The sequence below is a fragment of the Procambarus clarkii genome, chromosome 2, assembly GCF_040958095.1.
Source record: "Procambarus clarkii isolate CNS0578487 chromosome 2, FALCON_Pclarkii_2.0, whole genome shotgun sequence".
Classification (NCBI taxonomy): Eukaryota; Metazoa; Arthropoda; class Malacostraca; order Decapoda; family Cambaridae; genus Procambarus; species Procambarus clarkii.
Genome location: NC_091151.1, coordinates 49,318,849 through 49,338,638, shown reverse-complemented (window position 1 = coordinate 49,338,638; position 19,790 = coordinate 49,318,849). Strand labels below are relative to the sequence as shown.

General features: G+C 44.7%; 1 protein-coding gene across 1 annotated transcript in view; it reads left to right on the top strand.

Moving 5' to 3' along the window:
- Positions 1-19,790, top strand: part of LOC123762353 (uncharacterized) — a 263,102-nt gene that overhangs the window by 78,264 nt on the left and 165,048 nt on the right. The gene's annotated exons all lie outside the window — the stretch shown is intronic.

The following is a 19,790-nucleotide window of genomic DNA, read 5'->3' as shown; positions in this document are numbered from 1 at the left end:
GTACCTCAAGGATCGGTGCTGGGACCAATCCTCTTTCTAATTTACGTAAATGATATGTTTACAGGAGTGGAATCATACATGTCAATGTTTGCAGATGACGCAAAATTAATGAGAAGAGTTGTGACAGACGAGGATTGTAGGATCCTCCAAGAGGACTTAAACAGGCTACAGAGATGGTCAGAGAAATGGCTACTGGAGTTTAACACCAGTAAATGTAAAGTTATGGAAATGGGATCAGGTGACAGGAGACCAAAGGGACAGTACACAATGAAGGGGAACAGCCTACCTGTAACGATTCGAGAAAGAGACCTGGGAGTGGATGTGACACCTAATCTAACTCCTGAGGCACATATAAATAGGATAACGACAGCAGCGTACTCTACACTGGCGAAAATTAGAACTTCATTCAGAAACCTAAATGAGGAAGCTTTTAGGGCGCTTTACACTGCCTACGTGAGACCCGTCTTAGAGTATGCCGCGCCATCATGGAGCCCCCACCTGAAGAAACACATAAAGAAACTGGAGAAGGTTCAGAGGTTTGCGACGAGGCTTGTCCCAGAGCTACGAGGGATGGGATATGAAGAGCGGCTGAAGGAACTGAACCTTACGACACTAGAGAAAAGAAGGGAGAGAGGAGATATGATAGGGACATATAAAATACTCAGGGGAATTGACAAAGTGGAAATAGATCAAATGTTCACACGTAATAATAACAGAACGAGGGGACATGGGTGGAAACTGGAAACTCAGATGAGTCACAGAGATGTTAGGAAGTTTTCTTTTAGCGTGAGAGTAGTAGAAAAATGGAATGCACTTGGGGAACAGGTTGTGGAAGCAAATACTATTCATACTTTTAAAACTAGGTATGATAGGGAAATGGGACAGGAGTCATTGCTGTAAACAACCGATAGCTAGAAAGGCGGGATCCAAGAGTCAATGCTCGATCCTGCAAGCACATATAGGTGAGTACATATAGGTGAGTACACACACACACACACACACACACACACACACATACACACACACATACACACACACACTTTCGCAAACAGAGTGGTAGACGGTTGGAACAAGTTAAGGGAGAAGGTGGTGGAGGCCAAGACCGTCAGTTGTTTCAAAGCGTTATATGACGAAGAGTGCTGGGAAGACGGGACACCACGAGCGTAGCTCTCATCCTGTAACTACACTTGGGTAATTACACACACAGCCAGGGCGGGTATTTTAAACATACCTGGAAACACTATCCTCGTTCATTACACCACATATCCACCGACCCATCCTCATTCACTACCGCTCACTCATCCTCACCATTATTCACCACCACTATCTTTCCTCATACCCACGCACCCATCATCACTATCACCCTCCACATACTCTCTTACCCATCATACTCATAACTACCACCAATGAACATAGCCTATTTCCCCCCCACATACCGAATTATCACCCACCACTACCCCCCTAAAAACCTCGGTTTGAACACTTTGTTCCTGTTTGAATTCCTTCACATTCCTTTTAGCATTATTAATACTTTATTACATTTTTACGTATTTACCGTTAGTAAATACTTGCGTAGTAATAATGCTATTCTCACGAGGTGTGTGTTTATTGGCCTAAATCTTCCCCGTAAACACAGTGAACCAATACGAGGATACTGTGTACAAAGGCTAACTTAATTATTTTGTTGCTGCCATTAGCGAGAGGAAAACTTGGGGCTAATGGCATTACGAGTATAAAATGCTTAAGTATTAGATATCGATGGTGAGGGCTGATGGGGCTACAGGGTTGATGGGTCAGCATGGGTGACTGATGGGACTACAGGGTTGATGGGTCACCATGGGTGACTGATGGGACTACAGGGTTGATGGGTCACCATGGGTGACTGATGGGGCTACAGGGTTGATGGGTCACCATGGGGTGACTGATGGGGCTACAGGGTTGATGGGTCACCATGGGGTGACTGATGGGGCTACAATGGGGTGACTCATGACTCTACAGGGCCGATTGGACTAGAGTTAATAGACAAAAATCACGTTTTACTCTATTAGAATTCTAAATTCTATTGGAATATTATAAATTTAAACAGCCTGACCATAAACCCAACCTAATCATGACCTAAATAAGCAATCATAGGCCTAACATAGGGGATCTTAGGCCTAATTTAATTTGTTTTATTAGTACATGAGGTACATGTGCATTAGTGCATCTACCCTAGTCTATATGAAGTGGAGTACAGTGTGTCAAAAAAGCTAACTAGTTGATGCTAAAAAATCCCCATCACACAGGATGGTTAGTCATACAGAGGCATGTGATTTAGTAATTTAGTAAATGTATGTACTATACTAGGCTTGGGAAAACTTGGTTCTAGTTGTTACCTTCTTTCCCTTTGTCCTCTACGATATCAATAACACAAAATGTGACTTTTTTCTGATGCATCAGTTCCATCTGCAGTAGCTACTGGGACACCTTTTTTGGAGGGACTTCCCCGCCAAACATACACCGAAACTACGACGTTGGTACAACGTTCGAACAAGTTGTAACATCTAACCAGTTATAACAACCAATATAGCAAGTTGTAACAACGTTCTAACACGTCATAAACACGTTAAGCCAAGATGTAACAACTTTATTACAAGTTGTAACAAGCGGAAAATAGAGACAGTTACAGTTTGTGTTCCAGAGTTGTTGCTTTATTGAGGCAATTCAATATATTTTAATTAAAAAATGCGTTGTCATATAACACTGAGATTGTATTAATTCAAAATGTTTATTCAGGTAAAAGTACATGCACAGAAGATGAGTTACAAACATAATGTTGTATTTATAGAGTTAGTACATACAATACCTAAAGCCAGTAATACTAACAGCGTTTCGGGTAATTACGTTTGACAGTAATTGCAAGTATTGTATTTAATTCTATCATACTATCAGTAAGTTGTGATTACGTTATCTTCCACAACTGCCATACGAATTATCATGACGGTTGGTGTGTGTGTGAGCATATAATTATTCCGATTATCACTAGGACGGCAAGTTAATTATCAATCATGAGGCTGGAGTATGTTAGTAGGCTACGCAAGTATTCCTATTCTCTGTCCTATTCCAAATACAATTTCTCATATTCCTAAGTAGCTATATAGTCGTAAATCCTTAGTGTTTTCTCCTGATAATTACCATATATCATTGATTAGCCGATCTGTATGCGAGTTAAGCTTTCCTATCGCGCTGAGATAGTGGACCAAACTCTCACAAGTCAAGCCTGGCCTCGGGCCGGGCTTGGGGAGTAGAACAACTCCCAGAACCCCATCAACCAGGTATCAACCAGATAGCTTTAATATGAAACTAGCGTAAATGTAATTATATACTTACACGGGATCGCTCAGGCTACACAAGTAGGCTACTTGTCTTGCTCGGCAACTCCGTCACTACATTACCATCTGATTGTTATTGAAATTATTGCTGGCAACAGGTTGTATATCGCTGCACCCACCAATCATGTTTCGTAATGTTAATGCTTTTTCCAGCGTTAGTGCGCGTTAGCAGTTTTATCTCGGTAATAAGCTCTAATTTACCTTAGATTAAATCACGTATGACTGCCACGCTGGTAGAGAGGCTAACATATTGGGTGGATATTCATGTACTCTATATTATATTCATATATAAGCATGTATATTCCAGGCATACCTTGAGGTTACCTTGAGGTGCTTCCGGGGCTTAGTGTCCCCGCGGCCCGCTCGTCGACCAGGCCTCCTGACCAGGCATACCGCGAACATATCGTCCAGACCTGCCAAAAACCAATCGTATATACACCTGCGCCTAACATATCGACCTGGTCTGACTCGAACATTGCTGCTGCGACGCGGGCAGGTATAATTTCACCTCCATCAGGTATATGCAAATTAGAAGCGATGCTAATGAAAGGCGTGTGTCTTGCTGCCTCTCAAGGGTGTTAGAGCAGTTGCTGAGGAAGTCTTTCTGACACTCAGGGTGTAGGAGCAGCTGTTAAGAGGGTTACCTTGAGGTGCTTCCGGGGCTTAGTGTCCCCGCGGCCCGCTCGTCGACCAGGCCTCCTGGTTGCTGGACTGATCAACCAGGCTGTTAGACGCGGCTGCTCGCAGCCTGACGTATGAGTCACAGCCTGGTTGATCAGGTATCCTTTGGAGGTGCTTATCCAGTTCTCTCTTGATAAGCACCCCCAAAGGATACCTGATCAACCAGGCTGTGACTCATACGTCAGGCTGCGACGGAATTGCTGTAAATTTCCCCGAGAATCTTGAATGTAGTTATCATGTGTTGTCTATATCTCCTCTATTTTGAATGTGTTGAGGTCCAGATCTATCAGCCTTTCTTTGTAGCTCAAGTCTTTTCTCGGGAAGTAGCTTCTTCATCTATTGAACTTCATCCATTCATCTGGTGTGGGGGGGGGGGGTTGGTAGCTGAGCAGACAGCGCGCAGGACTCGTAATTATGTGGCCCGGGTTCGATTCCCGGTCCAAGCAGAAACAAATGGGCAAAGTTTCGTTCACCCTGAATGCCCCCTTGTTACCTAGCAGTAAATAGGTACCTGGGTGTTAGACAGCTGTTACGGAGCTGCTTCCTGTGTGTGTGTGTGTGTGTGTGTGTGTGTGTGTGTGTGTGTGTGTGTGTGTGTGTGTGTGTGTGTGTGTGTGTGTGTGTGTGAAAAATAGTAGTTAGTAACAGTTGATTGACAGTTGAGAGGCGGGTCGAAAGAGCAAAGCTCAACCCCCGCAAGCACAACTAGCTGAATACACACACACACACACACACACACACACACACACACACAACAATGGTGTGTGTTTATGTGCGGTTTTCTCATAAATCTGTGTTATTTCATAATAGCTGCATATCGGTAGTGGTCAATACGGGACTTGTCGGGAAGGGTTTCATATTTACTCATACGCTCTATGTCGACTTTCAGTTTGGTTTGGCGAAGCAAAAGTAACTGTGTGTACATTCGCAGTTAAAATTTGGAGCTGGCGAGCGCTTTCCACCACCACGCGTTTGTAAATTTAGTCACTAATGAATAACAAACATAGATATCTTGGAAATGAAAAGCCAATATTAGCAGGTCTCGATGATGCATTAAGCCCGCGATCAAACCCTAACGCGCTATTTTCTCTAGTGTATATATATATATATATATATATATATATATATATATATAAATATATATATTTATATTAGTGTATTTTGGTAGCAGTCTTTCCTGTAGACATATATTATTAAATATGACCGAAAAAGTAAGATTAATAATTCTAACACGAATTTTCTCAATATTTCTTATGGTTCTTTTCACTGTCGATGGTAATTGAAAAATCAGTTCTCCAAAATTCATTTTTATTTATTTCTAGTCTGACGCGACACTTGAACGCTTTTTCGGTCATATTTAATAATATATATATATATATATATATATATATATATATATATATATATATATATATATATATATATATATATATATATATATATATGGCTTTCTCAAGGCTTTCTCTTGATACTAACAATTGTTCCTGAAAGTGTTCAATGTTCTATGGTTCAAATACTGTGCCACAATCTTGAACTTTAGCTCACACATTATAACTAAATTCCTTCATATGGGTGTTCATGATTGCTGTTAAAAATATACTCCACCTTTCTGGGGAAGTACTGGGTACTTCGTACGAGGTATTCTTATTTGATATTTGTCATGTATTCCAATAGTCAGTTTGTTAACTCAAGCACGTCACGCAGTTCAATAATTCTTCCTGAAGATTTCTGGCTATTTTCAAAGTTTTCTTAACTTTTTGTTACAATTTGTCTTATATCCTTTCAGCTTAACTGATGAGAATTAAGTAGTATTTGGAAAAAAACCTTGTCAACAGGAAGATTTTAAGGTAATTTGTCTTAGAGAGCCAAATATTGGTTTAATTTCTTTTCTTATCCCCATTCACATTATAAAAATATCGACCAGTAAAGCCACCCGCGGGTGTTAGATAAGTGGGCCATGTGTCACGCTCTCACTGGGAAAGATATTTCTCTCAGCACCATTCCTTTCCTCTGTCCCATCCCAAATCCTTTTCCTGACCCCCTTCCCAGTGCTATATAATCGTAATGACTTGGTGCTTTCTCCTGATAATTATCTTATCATATCACATCGCTTGAGAACTACACTGTGTCACAGTTTTTTAAAAACCATGACACATGTCTTGACAACTCTATAAGTGATAAGTTCAAGTATGTTTATTGAGACTTGAAAAAAATACATGTCAAAGGGATAGGTTAGGCTATTTCTACCGTCCAAAGGGATAAGGGCGCCACCTGGCCAAATGCAGTACCACATCTGAACAAATCCACAAAGGCCGTGACGAGGATTCGAACCTGCGTCCGGGAGCATCCCAGACACTGCCTTAATCGACTGAGCTACGACAGGGTAAAAAGGGTTGAAACCGAAGTTCTAATGAACTTACCTTACCACATCTGTACCTGATTTGGGGGGCCCAGGTGCAGGTGTGTCCCTAGAGGTCCAGATGTGTCCCTGGGGGTACAGGTGTGTCCCTGCGGGTACAAGTGTGTCCCTAGGGATCCAGGTGTGTCCCTGGGGTACAGGTGTGTCCCTTGGGGTCCAGGTGTGTCCCTAGAGGTCCAGGTGTGTCCCTTGGGGTACAGGTGTGTCCCTAGAGGTACAGGTGTGTCCCTAGGGTTACCTGCGGTGGTCTTAGGCCTCGTCCTGCTGCTGCTGCTGCTTGAGCCAGGTAGACATAAATAATGAAGAGTTGCCCGATGTATTTCCTTACAGCCGGTCGTTTCTGCTGGCCTGAGTAATGGATGGTACTCATTACCGGGCCAGATGTATGAATGGTGCTAAACTCCTTAACATGCAAGGTTTAACGTTGGGGGGAAGATTCATTAACGCACGGGAGAGATAAATGGATGAGGATTGTTTAATGACGATGTTGTGTCAGTGAATTATTTCATTAGTTACAATTTCCCTGTAATTTGTTCGTAAAGAGATAGAAAAGGTACGACGGTGTTGAGGTGAGGTAAAGGGGACACTAGTTTATAATTAATCTGGTTTTTCTCAATAATCAAAACCTCATTGGAAGTGGCCGTCCTGAGGGCCAGATTCACGAAGCAGTTACGCAAGTACTTACGAACGTGTACATCTTTTCCTCAATCTTTGACGGCTTTGGTTACATTTATTAAACAGTTTACAAGCATGAAAACTTGCCAGTCAACTGTTGTTATTGTTATAAACAGCCTCCTGGTGCTTCGGAGCTCATTAACTGTTTAGTAATTGTAAACAAAGCCGCCAAAGATTGAGAGAAGATGGGACAGGTTCGTAAGTGCTTGCGTAACTGCTTCGTGAATCTGGCCCCCTAGGTATTAGTAACGTGTTAGGACTAGTGCCCATCAACCTCTGGAGGGTTGGCCCTGTGCTTACTGACCAATGAACACGTGTATTTAATTCTGGACATATTCCATAAGTAAAGTAAGCTATCCGTGTGTGTGTGTATATATACCGAGAAGGGTAGCACAGTGTACGGTGTATCTAACACAGTACACAGTTACAAACCCATTAAGATTTCAACTTAGATTCAACACAGCAGAAGAAGTTGTTAAACACATATGGCAAAATCTTACTGTTGCGACGATACGAGTCATAAATACTCACACTCCGCCCAAGTAAAACAGAAACAAGCAACACTTAGTGGGCCAGCCAGAGGCTTAGGGCCCGCGTAGGAATATCCCTACAACAACAAAAAAGTGTACGGCGCCTATATTTAATCTAAATCAGCTTCCTGAAGGTGTTGTTGGTGTGCGGTGCCATCTTGAGGTTATCTTGAGATAATTTCGGGGCTTTTTTAGTGTCCCCGCGGCCCGGTCCTCGACCAGGCCTCCACCCCCAGGAAGCAGCCCGTGACAGTTGACTAACACCCAGGTACCTATTTTACTGCTAGGTAACAGGGGCAAAGGGTGAAAGAAACTCTGCCCGTTGTTTCTCGCCGGCGCCTGGGATCGAACCCAGGACCACAGGATCACAAATCCAGCGTGCTGTCCGCTCGGCCGACCGGCTCCCTAGCCATGCTTGGAGAACACACAGCATCTTTGCTTGTGTAGTGTTATCGAGAGCGATAAATTAGGTTTCCTATTAGCTCTTAATTTCAAGAGTATAGTGCTTTCCAATCCCGCTGGTCCATCCGATTCGCGTCTTTTAATAAAGGTTCATGTATATGTTTCTATATTTATACCATGAAATCAGCTCGTTAAAGCTATATAGTGATTATGCCTCTTATGATGTGATTCTAATGTTGGTTCATATTTAAACAAGTACTTGATGGAGTGATTAATATTTGCATGAGCAGCTCCTCCACGGGGAGAGAGTAGCCTAAGCTAATTCTCCCAGCTTAAAGTGGTGGTGGTAGTGTGTTGGACTCTAGCTCTTGTCCACTGACAAGTCTGAGTGATGGGCAGCACATGTGGTAGGATGTACATGGTAGTTGTTTAGTATGATTTCTATATAACAATTTGTGTCTAATAATAGTTTGCAGGACCGAGCTCCAACCTCTAGGTTTCACTTATTTTTTTTTTTAACTGTGGTCAGTAAATTCTGTGCTTCCCGACGCCTTCGTTCCTAGTCATTATCTGCATTAAACTGTTAAGGTTTGAGATAGCATTAATCATTTGTCTTTGTAATAGAGTGAGGCTATTTCCCCCTCACACGAAACTGCTTCTTCACACTTCCGTGGCTTGTGTGTGTCTAGGTTGTATGAATGTTTTGTTGCTCCTTACTCTAAACGTTGCATCTTCCCACTTATAATCCAGGTATTTTCCATGTCTGGATCATGTATCTTTTGTTTAATGCTCTGTTGCTGGAGGAACTATAAACAGCCTTCTTTAAGGCATCCTTGTCAAGATTCAGTAGGCCTTCTGGAATTGCCTTGATTCTTATGTTCTTAACTATTTAGCTTGTATGGGTTGATTAGGATGATGAAATGGTTGCAGGTGAGGAGGAGGTAAGATGGACAACTTATCATCCTGGTTGGGCACCGAACCTCGTCCTCAAGTCCCAGCTCCTGGTCCTGGGGGACGGTTGGGCACCGAACCTCGTCCTCAAGTCCCAGCTCCTGGTCCTGGGGGACGGTTGGGCACCGAACCTCGTCCTCAAGTCCCAGCTCCTGGTCCTGGGGGACGGTTGGGCACCGTACCTCGTCGTCAAGTCCCAGCGCCTGGTCCTGGGGGACGGTTGGGCACCGTACCTCGTCGTCAAGTCTCAGCTCCTGGTCCTGGGGGACGGTTGGGCACCGTACCTCGTCGTCAAGTCCCAGCTCCTGGTCCTGGGGGACGGTTGAGCACCGAACCTCGTCCTCAAGTCCCAGCTCCTGGTCCTGGGGGACGGTTGGGCACCGAACCTCGTCCTCAAGTCCCAGCTCCTGGTCCTTGGGGGGACCTTTCCGGTGCTACACAGTAAAACTTAGAGCCTCTTAATAATTACCTCTCCATCATTTAATATCGTCCTTCGTCTATCCTCCGATGATTACTATGGTAGTTACTATGGTAGTTACTATGGTAGTTACTATGGTAGTTACTATGGTATATTATATATTACTCTGGGTAGTTGTGTAGAACGTGGGAGTGGGACCTCCCCCCCCCCTACCCCCCCACCACCTCCCTACCCTCCCAGACCCACTGTAAATCTGGCATGAAGCCTCGCACAAAGGATTTAATTTACATATCACTTTTGTTATACTCGATTTTATTTGGCTCTTGTTTCTACCTTTATTCAGGCTTTTATCGTGGGATGTAATAAAGTATTTTTTTTAGTGCTGGAGTTAGAAAAAGTCAAGATATCATTATCAGGTAAATGGGGGATACTTTTGTGGTTTACTACTATAGACAATGTATTTTGAACTAAAGTTTAAGAACGGCTCTTGGATTTATTCCAAAATTAAAGTTCATATGTAAAGCATTTTATAAATGGCAACAGACACGTCGGTGCTAAGAGATTAGTGGAAGTGACCACGTCGCTGCCAAGACATTAGTGGAAGATAACAGCTTCATAGATAACACAAGATAACATAAAACAACTTCATAGTGTAGTTTTGTCTTAATACACAGCAAATATTTGGCCCTTGTGTCTGCCAGACTCTGCAAATGACCAATTATGTATGCAGGTCCAATAACGTTTTGTTTCTGGCCACGGAGTGAGGTGAATGCAATTTGTTTCAGTCCATGGGCGGGTTGGTCCTGTGATGGGCCCTCGTAAGATTGGATGAAACGAAAGTGCTTGTTTTGATGCTCTGGGCTGCTTCTGACCCGTGACGCGGGGACACGCTCACAACCACTCGCTGTCACACGCTCGCTCGAGTCCAGTGAATTGCAACTGATGTACTCTCATGTCGAGCCTGGCCTCGGGCCGGGCTCGGGGGAGTAGAAGAACTCCCAGAACCCCATCAACCAGGTATCAGCCAGGTACATAAGTAAGGGGAGCTGAGCGAAGTGTGTACGTACGCCCATACGTGTGTGAGTGAGTGAGTGAGTGAGTGAGTGAGTGAGTGAGTGAGTGAGTGCGCAAGCTCGCTCACGCAATTTGCGTTCATGTGAAGAGGGTCAGTCGTTACAGAAGGTTCGGTTAGGTATGCAATTACACTTGCATGCGTTTGCATAGGCTCTTCAAAGTGATAGACATTTATAAAATCATGGTCGGAATACAGTCTTTTTTTACCGTAGGCTAGTTATCTTTTTGCTCTCAGTGAGGAAATGTTTGAAATTGAGATACATTTCAACCAGACGGCTGACTGGCACTGTTCCAACCTCACCCTGGTAGGGAGGGGTGCCACTGGTGAGGGTGCCACTGGTGAGGGTGCCACTGGTGGAGGGTGCCACTGGTAAGGGTGCCACATGTGGAGGGTGCCACTGGTGAGGGTGCCACTGGTGAGGGTGCCACTGGTGAGGGTGCCACTGGTGGAGGGTGCCACTGGTAAGGGTGCCACATGTGGAGGGTGCCACTGGTGAGGGTGCCACTGGTGAGGGTGCCAGTGGTGAGGGTGCCAGTGGTGAGGGTGCCAGTGGTGGTGGGTGCCACGGGGATGGTGAGATGCACTGACACCCACCACATGTGTACCTGTACACATGTGTAAAGCCAGGTTTGTGCCTCGGAGAGGCTACGGGATCCAGTAAGTTCAGTAGAACTTCGGTTTCAACCCTTTTACCCTGTCGTAGCTCAGTCGATTAAAGGAGTGTCTGGGATGCTCCCAGACGCAGGTTCGAATCCTCGTTACTGCCCTTGTGGATTTGTTCATTTGATGCATCACGTTAGTGTGATCTGTGTGTGTGTGTACCTTGTACACATTCGTTCATACCCACGTGTGTACATGATCGCCCACCAGCGGCGTGGCTGCAGTTGTATATCTATACACACCTGTATCCAATTCTACCATAGACATCTTTATTATATAGGCCTCGTTTTTTGGGACGTTGCTGGTCCAATGTTTCGCCAACCGTACAGCTGCCATCACAAACTCTTTCCTGTTAGCCGGACTAAACCAGAGCAGGTATACATGTTGTAACATTATAAACACACACACACAAACACACACACACACACACACACACACACACACACACACACACACACACACACACACACACACACACAAACATGCAGCCGACACTGAATTTAACTGCAGTGAAAAGTTGAATGACTGACCTCATTAACACTGAAGAACATTAGGGGTAAGGGGAGGAGGGATGGTAGTAACTGTAAAGGTTATTATTGTTGTTTAACGTGTAAAGTAATGTGTACGATCGTCCAATAATTACTTACAATAATTACTATCTTATCCACATACTTACAATAATTACTATCTTATCAGGAGGATGGGTTGATTATATATATATATATATATATATATATATATATATATATATATATATATATATATATATATATATATATAATCATATAGTTGTTTATTTTTTTAAATAATATTGTTCTTCTCTCCTGCAGGTATGATGGGTATGGCATACCAGTTGCTATGGGCTCTAGGTAACTATTACTTGGTAACTACGACCAGTTGGCAAAAGTGTTAACTTATCGTGACAATTGTGTCACTAGCTCCAGAAGCTTGTCACTTGCTTAGCTAAGCGAACTATGGGGTTCATCAGTTCCTGAACCCATTATGTGCCTCTGTGACCCTTTCCACCACAGCCCACGGGATGGGTATGGGGTGCATAATAAAGAATCAATTAATAGAAATCAAACTGTCATCTAGTTTTGTGTGTGTGAGGGGAGGCAGAGGGCAGGGTTATCTTGAGGGTATCTTGAGATGATTTCGGGCCCGGTCCTCGACCAGGCCTCCACCCCGAGGAAGCAGCCATTGACAGCTGACTTACTCCCAGGTACCTATTTATTGCTTAATAACAGGGTCATCAGGGTGAAAGAAACTCTGACCATCGTTTCTCGCTGGCGCCCGGGATCGAACCCGGGACTACAGGATCACGCGTCCAGTGTTCTGTCCGCTCAGCCACCGACTCCCACTTAAGGTACTTAGGGATATTACTTAAGATATTTAATAGACATGATTAGAGCCAGTTGTGTAGACATGTGGCTCTATCCTGGTCAGCGGGTATTGTGGGGCGGACAGCTGGCTCTCTCGTGGCTCTGGTCTGTGGTGTAGACACAGCTGGTGCTGTCTTGGACCGCCACCAGCCGGTGTGTAGTTCATAACCGGCTCCATCCGGTTGCTGCCAGCCACACCGAGCACTCGGCCGTTTCAGGGCGGGGATGTGGCTGTTTTGTTGTTTGTGACGGTGGTTATGTTGTGGTGGTGGTGGTTAGTGATGGTGCTGGTGGTGGTTAGTGGTGGTGCTGGTGGTGGTTAGTGGTGATGGTGCTGGTGGTTAGTGGTGGTGGTTAGTGGTGGTTAGTGGTGGTGGTGGTGGTGCTGGTGGTGGTTAGTGGTGGTGGTGGTGACGGTGTGGTCCAGGAGGTCGGGGGGTGTAGTGTGGGGGGTGTAACAGCGCCTCGTATTTCAAAACCGACGGTTCTGTTTAGTTAAACTTTTCCAGCGCTTCCAGAGGGGGGGGGGGGACAGATGGGAGAATTTGGTTAGTGATCTGGGATGTGAGACTTGTTGTTTGTTGTGTTGTTTCCTATCCCGTTCCTCTAGTTCCCCGCTGCCCCTTTCCTCCGGTCCCCCTTGTCCTGTTCCTCTGGTCCCCTCCTGCCCCGTTCCTCTGGTTCCTCTCTGCCCATGAAGTTTGTAATCTTCCTCCTCGCCTATCAAGCCTTTCAACGTGCACCCCGCACTCCCTCTTACTATATTTTGTTCCATGTTTTCCCCTTACCATTGCTTTCTAAGTTCTCTGTTAAAGCTTCTTCCCTTCCATCTGCCTATTTCGTCTCTCTCTCTCTCTCTCTCTCTCTCTCTCTCTCTCTCTCTCTCTCTCTCTCTCTCTCTCTCTCTCTCTCTCTCTCTCTCTCTCTCTCTCTCTCTGTTTCTCTCTCTCTCTGTTTCTCTCTCTCTCTCTCTCTCTCTCTCTCTCTCTCTCTCTCTCTCTCTCTCTCTCTCTCTCTCTCTCTCTCTCTCTCTCTCTGGGTTTTCCTTTCATCTGCTCACCCTCCTTTCGCCCATTAGTGTGTCGTGCTACACTCCTTCATGCCATTCCTCTCCACCAGACATTCTTTTTCTGCCAAGTCTGGTTCTTATTTCCCCTCCTCTCTGCATCTACAATTATCCTCACCTCCCTCCCTTCTCCTACCTCCCGCCGTTTACCCGCCCTTGCCTCCTTAGTCCTCTCCACACACCTGAATGGTGTCTTTAACCTTCCTTAAGTCTCAGCGTTCCTTGTCTGAGCCCATTTGTATTTTCTTCCTCCAGTAATTGGTGAATGAACCGCCTTCCATCACGGCATAGACAGGGGGAGAGAGGGAGGCCTGGGCGATCAATGCTCTAGCCTGGGTCTACCCTCTGACCCACTGTGGGAGTGGGTCCTCACCCCACTGTGGGAGTGGGTCCTGAACCCACTGTGGGAGTGGGTTTTCACCCTCCCCCTTCCTCTCACACCCCGTTAGCTGAGTGAGCTGTTGAATCACATAGTTAGAACTTGTTGAACTTTTCTAGGGGTCTCTAAATTTTCACGGGTGGTTGTAAGGGCAATTGTGGGTACTGGAGCGTGTTAAGGAATCGTTGGGAGGTCCTTGTGGGTACTGGACCATTGAGTACTGGAAGGTACTCACTGGTCCTGGGGAGTTCAGTAATGGGAGGTACTCATAGGTACTGGAGCGTGTTGAATAGTGATAAGGCAGGTTGATGATTGCTAAATGCCAGTCTGAAGAATTTTGTTGAAGCACTTATAAAAGTTTTGGCATTATTAAGAGTCAGTGTTATTGATTGCTAACGTCTCCCAGCAGACAGCAGCAATGTGATTTTTTAGGTAAATTGATCATTTGGGCACACTGACATCAGAAGAACATATATCTATAATAATATATTGATACTATACAGTGGGATTGAACCTGCGTTCCTCGACTTACCCAGACACTTATTAGCTTGGCAGAGCGTGTGTATGAGGAATTGAAAGACGTGGATTCGATCTTCAATATTTTTCTCTCAGCAATTAAGGAATTGTTTCGTAGTACAGAGTGCCTGTTAGCGTGATGGTTAGAAGGGAGCCTAGTTAATTAATACTGACGAATGGCACTGTTGGGCATGGTGGATGGTGCTGTGGCAATGGCACTGTTGGGACTGGTGGATGGTGCTGTTAGATATTAGCGACCGTTGAAGGACACTGTTAGAAATTGGTTACTAACAGAAAGTGTAAATTGGTGTTAGGAACTGATGGAGGCTATTATTATTAGTTGCTGAGTAGAGATGGCTGTTAGGGGTTATTGTGGCTGATATTGTGAAGGAATGACTGTATGTCATTCCTGTCATTCCACAGCTGTAATGTGAGTTGCATGAGAATGTTGGAAGACATAGATGACAAAGTCTCTCTCTCTCTCTCTCTCTCTCTCTCTCTCTCTCTCTCTCTCTCCCTCTCTCTCTCTCTCTCTCTCTCTCTCTCTCTCTCTCTCTCTCTCTCTCTCTCCCTCTCTCTCTCTCTCTCTCTCTCTCTCTCTCTCTCTCTCTCTCTCTCCCTCGCTTCTAGGTCCACTCTGCTCCTTAGCAAGCAAACATGCTCCGCTTTCCGCTTGCAGGCAATCGGCGTTCCTTTCATGGTGTGCTTGTCATGGAGCCCTACAATGAGGGCCACCTGCAATATGATCCTTCTTACTGCTCAGATTACTTGCCTCCTCAAGAGAGGGCAAGTGAGGGAGGGAGGGAAGGTAGGAGGGCAAGGGAGGGAGGGAGGGAAGGTAGGAGGGCAAGTGAGGGAGGGAGGGAAGGTAGGAGGGCAAGGGAGGGAAGATGAGAGAGAGCAATGGGAAGCGTTGAGTCTGGGGGAGAAAAGGTCCTATGACAGATTTTTCTCATATTACAATTCATTTTTTTGTTAACCATATCCTCCAAAGGATACCTGATCAACCAGGATGTGATTCGTACGTCAGGCTGAGAGCATCCGCGTCCAACAGCCTGGTTGACCAGTCCACCAACCAGGAGGCCTGGTCGACGACCCGGCTGCGGGGACGCTAAGCCCCGGAAGCACCTCAAGGTAACCTCAAGGTAATCATTTAAGGATTATCTGATATGAAAACTTAAACAACTGTTCCCTGAACAGTTACAAATCTTAAATGTATTTACGAGGCTGGGATTTACGATTTCAAGACTGTTTTCCCACCCTTCCGGCGCTCATATTGTTGACTGAAAGACACAGATGAACACAGTGTCTGTCCATCTTTTCCGTCCATACCGTATTGTAAAGCTAGAATTATATTTTAATATAAAAACGAGGCGTTACTGAAGCTCAACTTAATGTTTCTAGCTTGTTGATGCCTGATACTGCTCCTTGTTGCTGTGTTGTTGATGCCTGATACTTCTCCTTGAAGTGTTGATGCCTGATACTGCTCCTTGTTGCTGTGTTGTTGATGCCTGATACTTCTCCTTGAAGTGTTGATGCCTGATACTGCTCCTTGTTGATGTGTTGTTGATGCCTGATACTTCTCCTTGTTGCTGTGTTGTTGATGCCTGATACTGCTCCATGTTGTGTTGATGCCTGATACTGCTCCATGTTGTGTTGATGCCTGATACTGCTCCATGTTGTGTTGATGCCTGATACTGCTCCATGTTGTGTTGATGCCTGATACTGCTCCATGTTGTGTTGATGCCTGATACTGCTCCATGTTGTGTTGATGCCTGATACTGCTCCATGTTGTGTTGATGCCTGATACTGATCCTTGTTGTGTTGATGCCTGATACTGATCCTTGTTGTGTTGATGCCTGATACTGATCCATGTTGTGTTGATGCCTGATACTGATCCATGTTGTGTTGATGCCTTATACTGATCCATGTTGTGTTGATGCCTGATACTGATCCATGTTGTGTTGATGCCTGATACTGATCCATGTTGTGTTGATGCCTTATACTGATCCATGTTGTGTTGATGCCTTATACTGATCCATGTTGTGTTGATGCCTGATACTGATCCTACGTACCGTGTTTTGACATGCTAAACTGAGGGAAAATATTGTTAATTAATATCTAAATCAGTTACGAGAAAATAAAGTATATAGTTTGCATAAAAAACTGACACATGATAAATGGGGAATTTGAATTTAAAACAAAGTATTGGTGATGGTGGTTGTCGAGGTGGTGGTGGTGGTAGTGGTGGTGGATATGGTGCTAGTGGTGGTGTGGTGATGATGGTGATGGAGGATGCGGTGGTGATGGTGGCTTGGTTCATTGTGTTCTCCCCTTTGACGTCATGATAGAGAGTGATAGTGGTGATGGTGATAAGAGCACCACCACCCTCACTATCATCTGTGATGATAGTGAGGGTGGTGGTGGTGTACCACCACCACCATATATATATATATATATATATATATATATATATATATATATATATATATATATATATATATATATGATGGGAAGGGAACTATCAGCAGAAAGAGCCAAGCCATTATAGAGTCGAATGTCTTGGCGTTTTCTCCTGATAGTTCCCTTCATATATATATTTTCCTAAAATTATGGTCAAAGTAAGATCTTGATAAGAAATTTGTTTTATTCTCAACACGGGTTAATGCGCAACAGAGGTCATGAAATATATATATATACAGCCACTATTTTTTTATCAGGGAACCTGGCGTTCCAATATTGGTGTGTGCTGGTGTATAAAACCCGGTGGGTTTAATACACCTCTCTCTGTCTCTCTCTCTCTCTCTCTCTCTCTCTCTCTCTCTCTCTCTCTCTCTCTCTCTCTCTCTCTCTCTCTCTCTCTCTCTCTCTCTCTCTCTCTACCACATTATAATTAGTTGTCAAATATTTAACTTAAAAAAATATAAATATATATACTGATGCTAGTCGTATAATTTGCTGATGAAATTACCCGTGAACGAGGCTCTTGTTTTTGTAACGATTCAGTAAGATTGTCTTGGGGTAATGAAGCATTAGGGTGACGGGGGTCTCAAGAGTCATTAGGTCATTAGGGTGACGATCTCTGAGGGGCAGTAAAGCAATAAGCTACACATACACACACCCACACACACACACACACACACACACACACACACACACACACCCACACACACACACACACACACACACACACCCTAGGTACATATAGCATTGTTTGCCTCAAATAATGCTCGTTGATGAATACCGTGCTCACAGTTGGTCAAGTAAATAAGCTGTAATGTGAGGGCGAGCCTACTTTTGCGAACAGTCCGCTAACAACGAGGTAAAAATGAATTTTACAATGACCACTTTTGTTGTGAAAGCTTCGACGACTGTATTTTTGGGACGGGATCCTCACTCGAGTCCCCTTGAGAGGGGAAACACAATTGGTCGTCTCATTAGGTTGGGCAAAATATAGCTGGCTTGATCTTGAAACAATGATCACTGGTTCATCCCCCACTCACCATCTTCGCCTAGGTCCAGTTCCTTCGTTTACTTAAAACTGCGTCTGCGACGTGGTTGGTGGTGGTGGCGGTGGTGGCGGCCATGTTGTGTGTGGTGGAGTGCTTCGCCAGTGTGGTAGTGTGTGGTAGATATATATTCTCACCTGTGTGTGTGGTAGATATATATTCTCACCTGTGTGTGTGTGTGGTAGGTACATAGTCTCACCTGTGTGCAGGCTGCTCCTGTGCCTGCCTGCCTGCCTGCCTGCCTGCCTGCCTGCCTGCCTGCCTGCCTGCTTGCCTGCCTGCCTGCCTGCCTGCCTGCCTGCCTGCTTGCCTGCCTGCCTGCCTGCCTGCCTGCCTGCCTGCCTGCTTGCCTGCCTGCCTGCCTGCCTACCTACCTACCTGCCTGCCTGCCTGCCTGCCTGCTTGCCTGCCTGCCTGCCTGCCTGCCTGCCTGCCTGCCTGCCTGCCTGCCTACCTACCTGCCTGCCTGCCTGCCTGCCTGCCTGCCTGCCCGCCTGCCCGCCTGCCCGCCTGCCTGCCTGCCTGCCTGCCTACCTGCCTGCCTGCCTGCTCCAAGGAACTATACAAAGAGTGTGGACCGTAAAGGTAGCCATTCGGGGCGGCGGATCCTGCAGGAAGCGTGAAATAGAAGGATCAGAGCCCATTTAGCAGCGTTGGCGGGGAGGGACCAGCATCTAGATCCCTCCCAGCCGCTAGCCAATTGTCTCTGGGATCCGCGGGGCTCCCGACTAGGCTCTGGGCACGCTGGCACCTCCTGCTGCTGCTGCCTTTGACGATGTTTAACGCTCGCGCGCGCTCACACACACACACACACACACACTATTGAGGTATGCGGAGGAATTGTGTGCTTGGTCAGGCCACCGGGATCGGTGAGGGATGAACAGATATATCTCCCTTGTCGGTGCCTGGGGCCTTGTGATAAGGCAATTGTTTACGGGCTCACCATAGCCCGTGCTACTTGGAACTTTTTGTTCCAGGTAGCGAATCTCTAACATGTGATTACTTGGGCTTCAAACCCATTGTGTCCAAGCTCAACACTAAATATTTCATACAAAAATACACGCAATTATAAGATGTAGTGTTACTTAAAACCTAATTTGAGGGATTATGTCATCTAAATATTTCAGTAAAGCGTCAAGTAAGAATTTGTGATAAATGTAGTTTTTATGTGTAAAATAAAAAGGTTGAAAATGTTGGAAGTTGGAGACATTGTGTGTGTTTATTGGAGCAGGCGAAGGGATGAGCTTTTTCCACACGTCACTTGACCTGTTTGTGCTTTCTTACTCATCCCGTCTCTCTCGTCCCCTTCTTTGGCGGCTGCTTTTATATATATATATATATATATATATATATATATATATATATATATATATATATATATATATATATATATATATATATATATATATATATATATCTTCTGAAGATGTATTTAATATACGAAAGTACTTAAGGAAATTTCCTGTTTCATTTTTCCTTCGTGGTCTGACATTGTCACATTCTTAATCACGTGTTTATTTTCGTGATATACATATATATATATATATATATATATATATATATATATATATATATATATATATATATATATATATATATATATATATATATATATTTTAACAATTTATCCCCACAGTTGCCCACTTTTAAGGCCTAAAGTCCCACCCACAGTCCCAGTGTCACACACCCACGACCCGGTGTTGGGTGTAGAGTCCCACACACACACACACACACACACACACACACACACACAAGT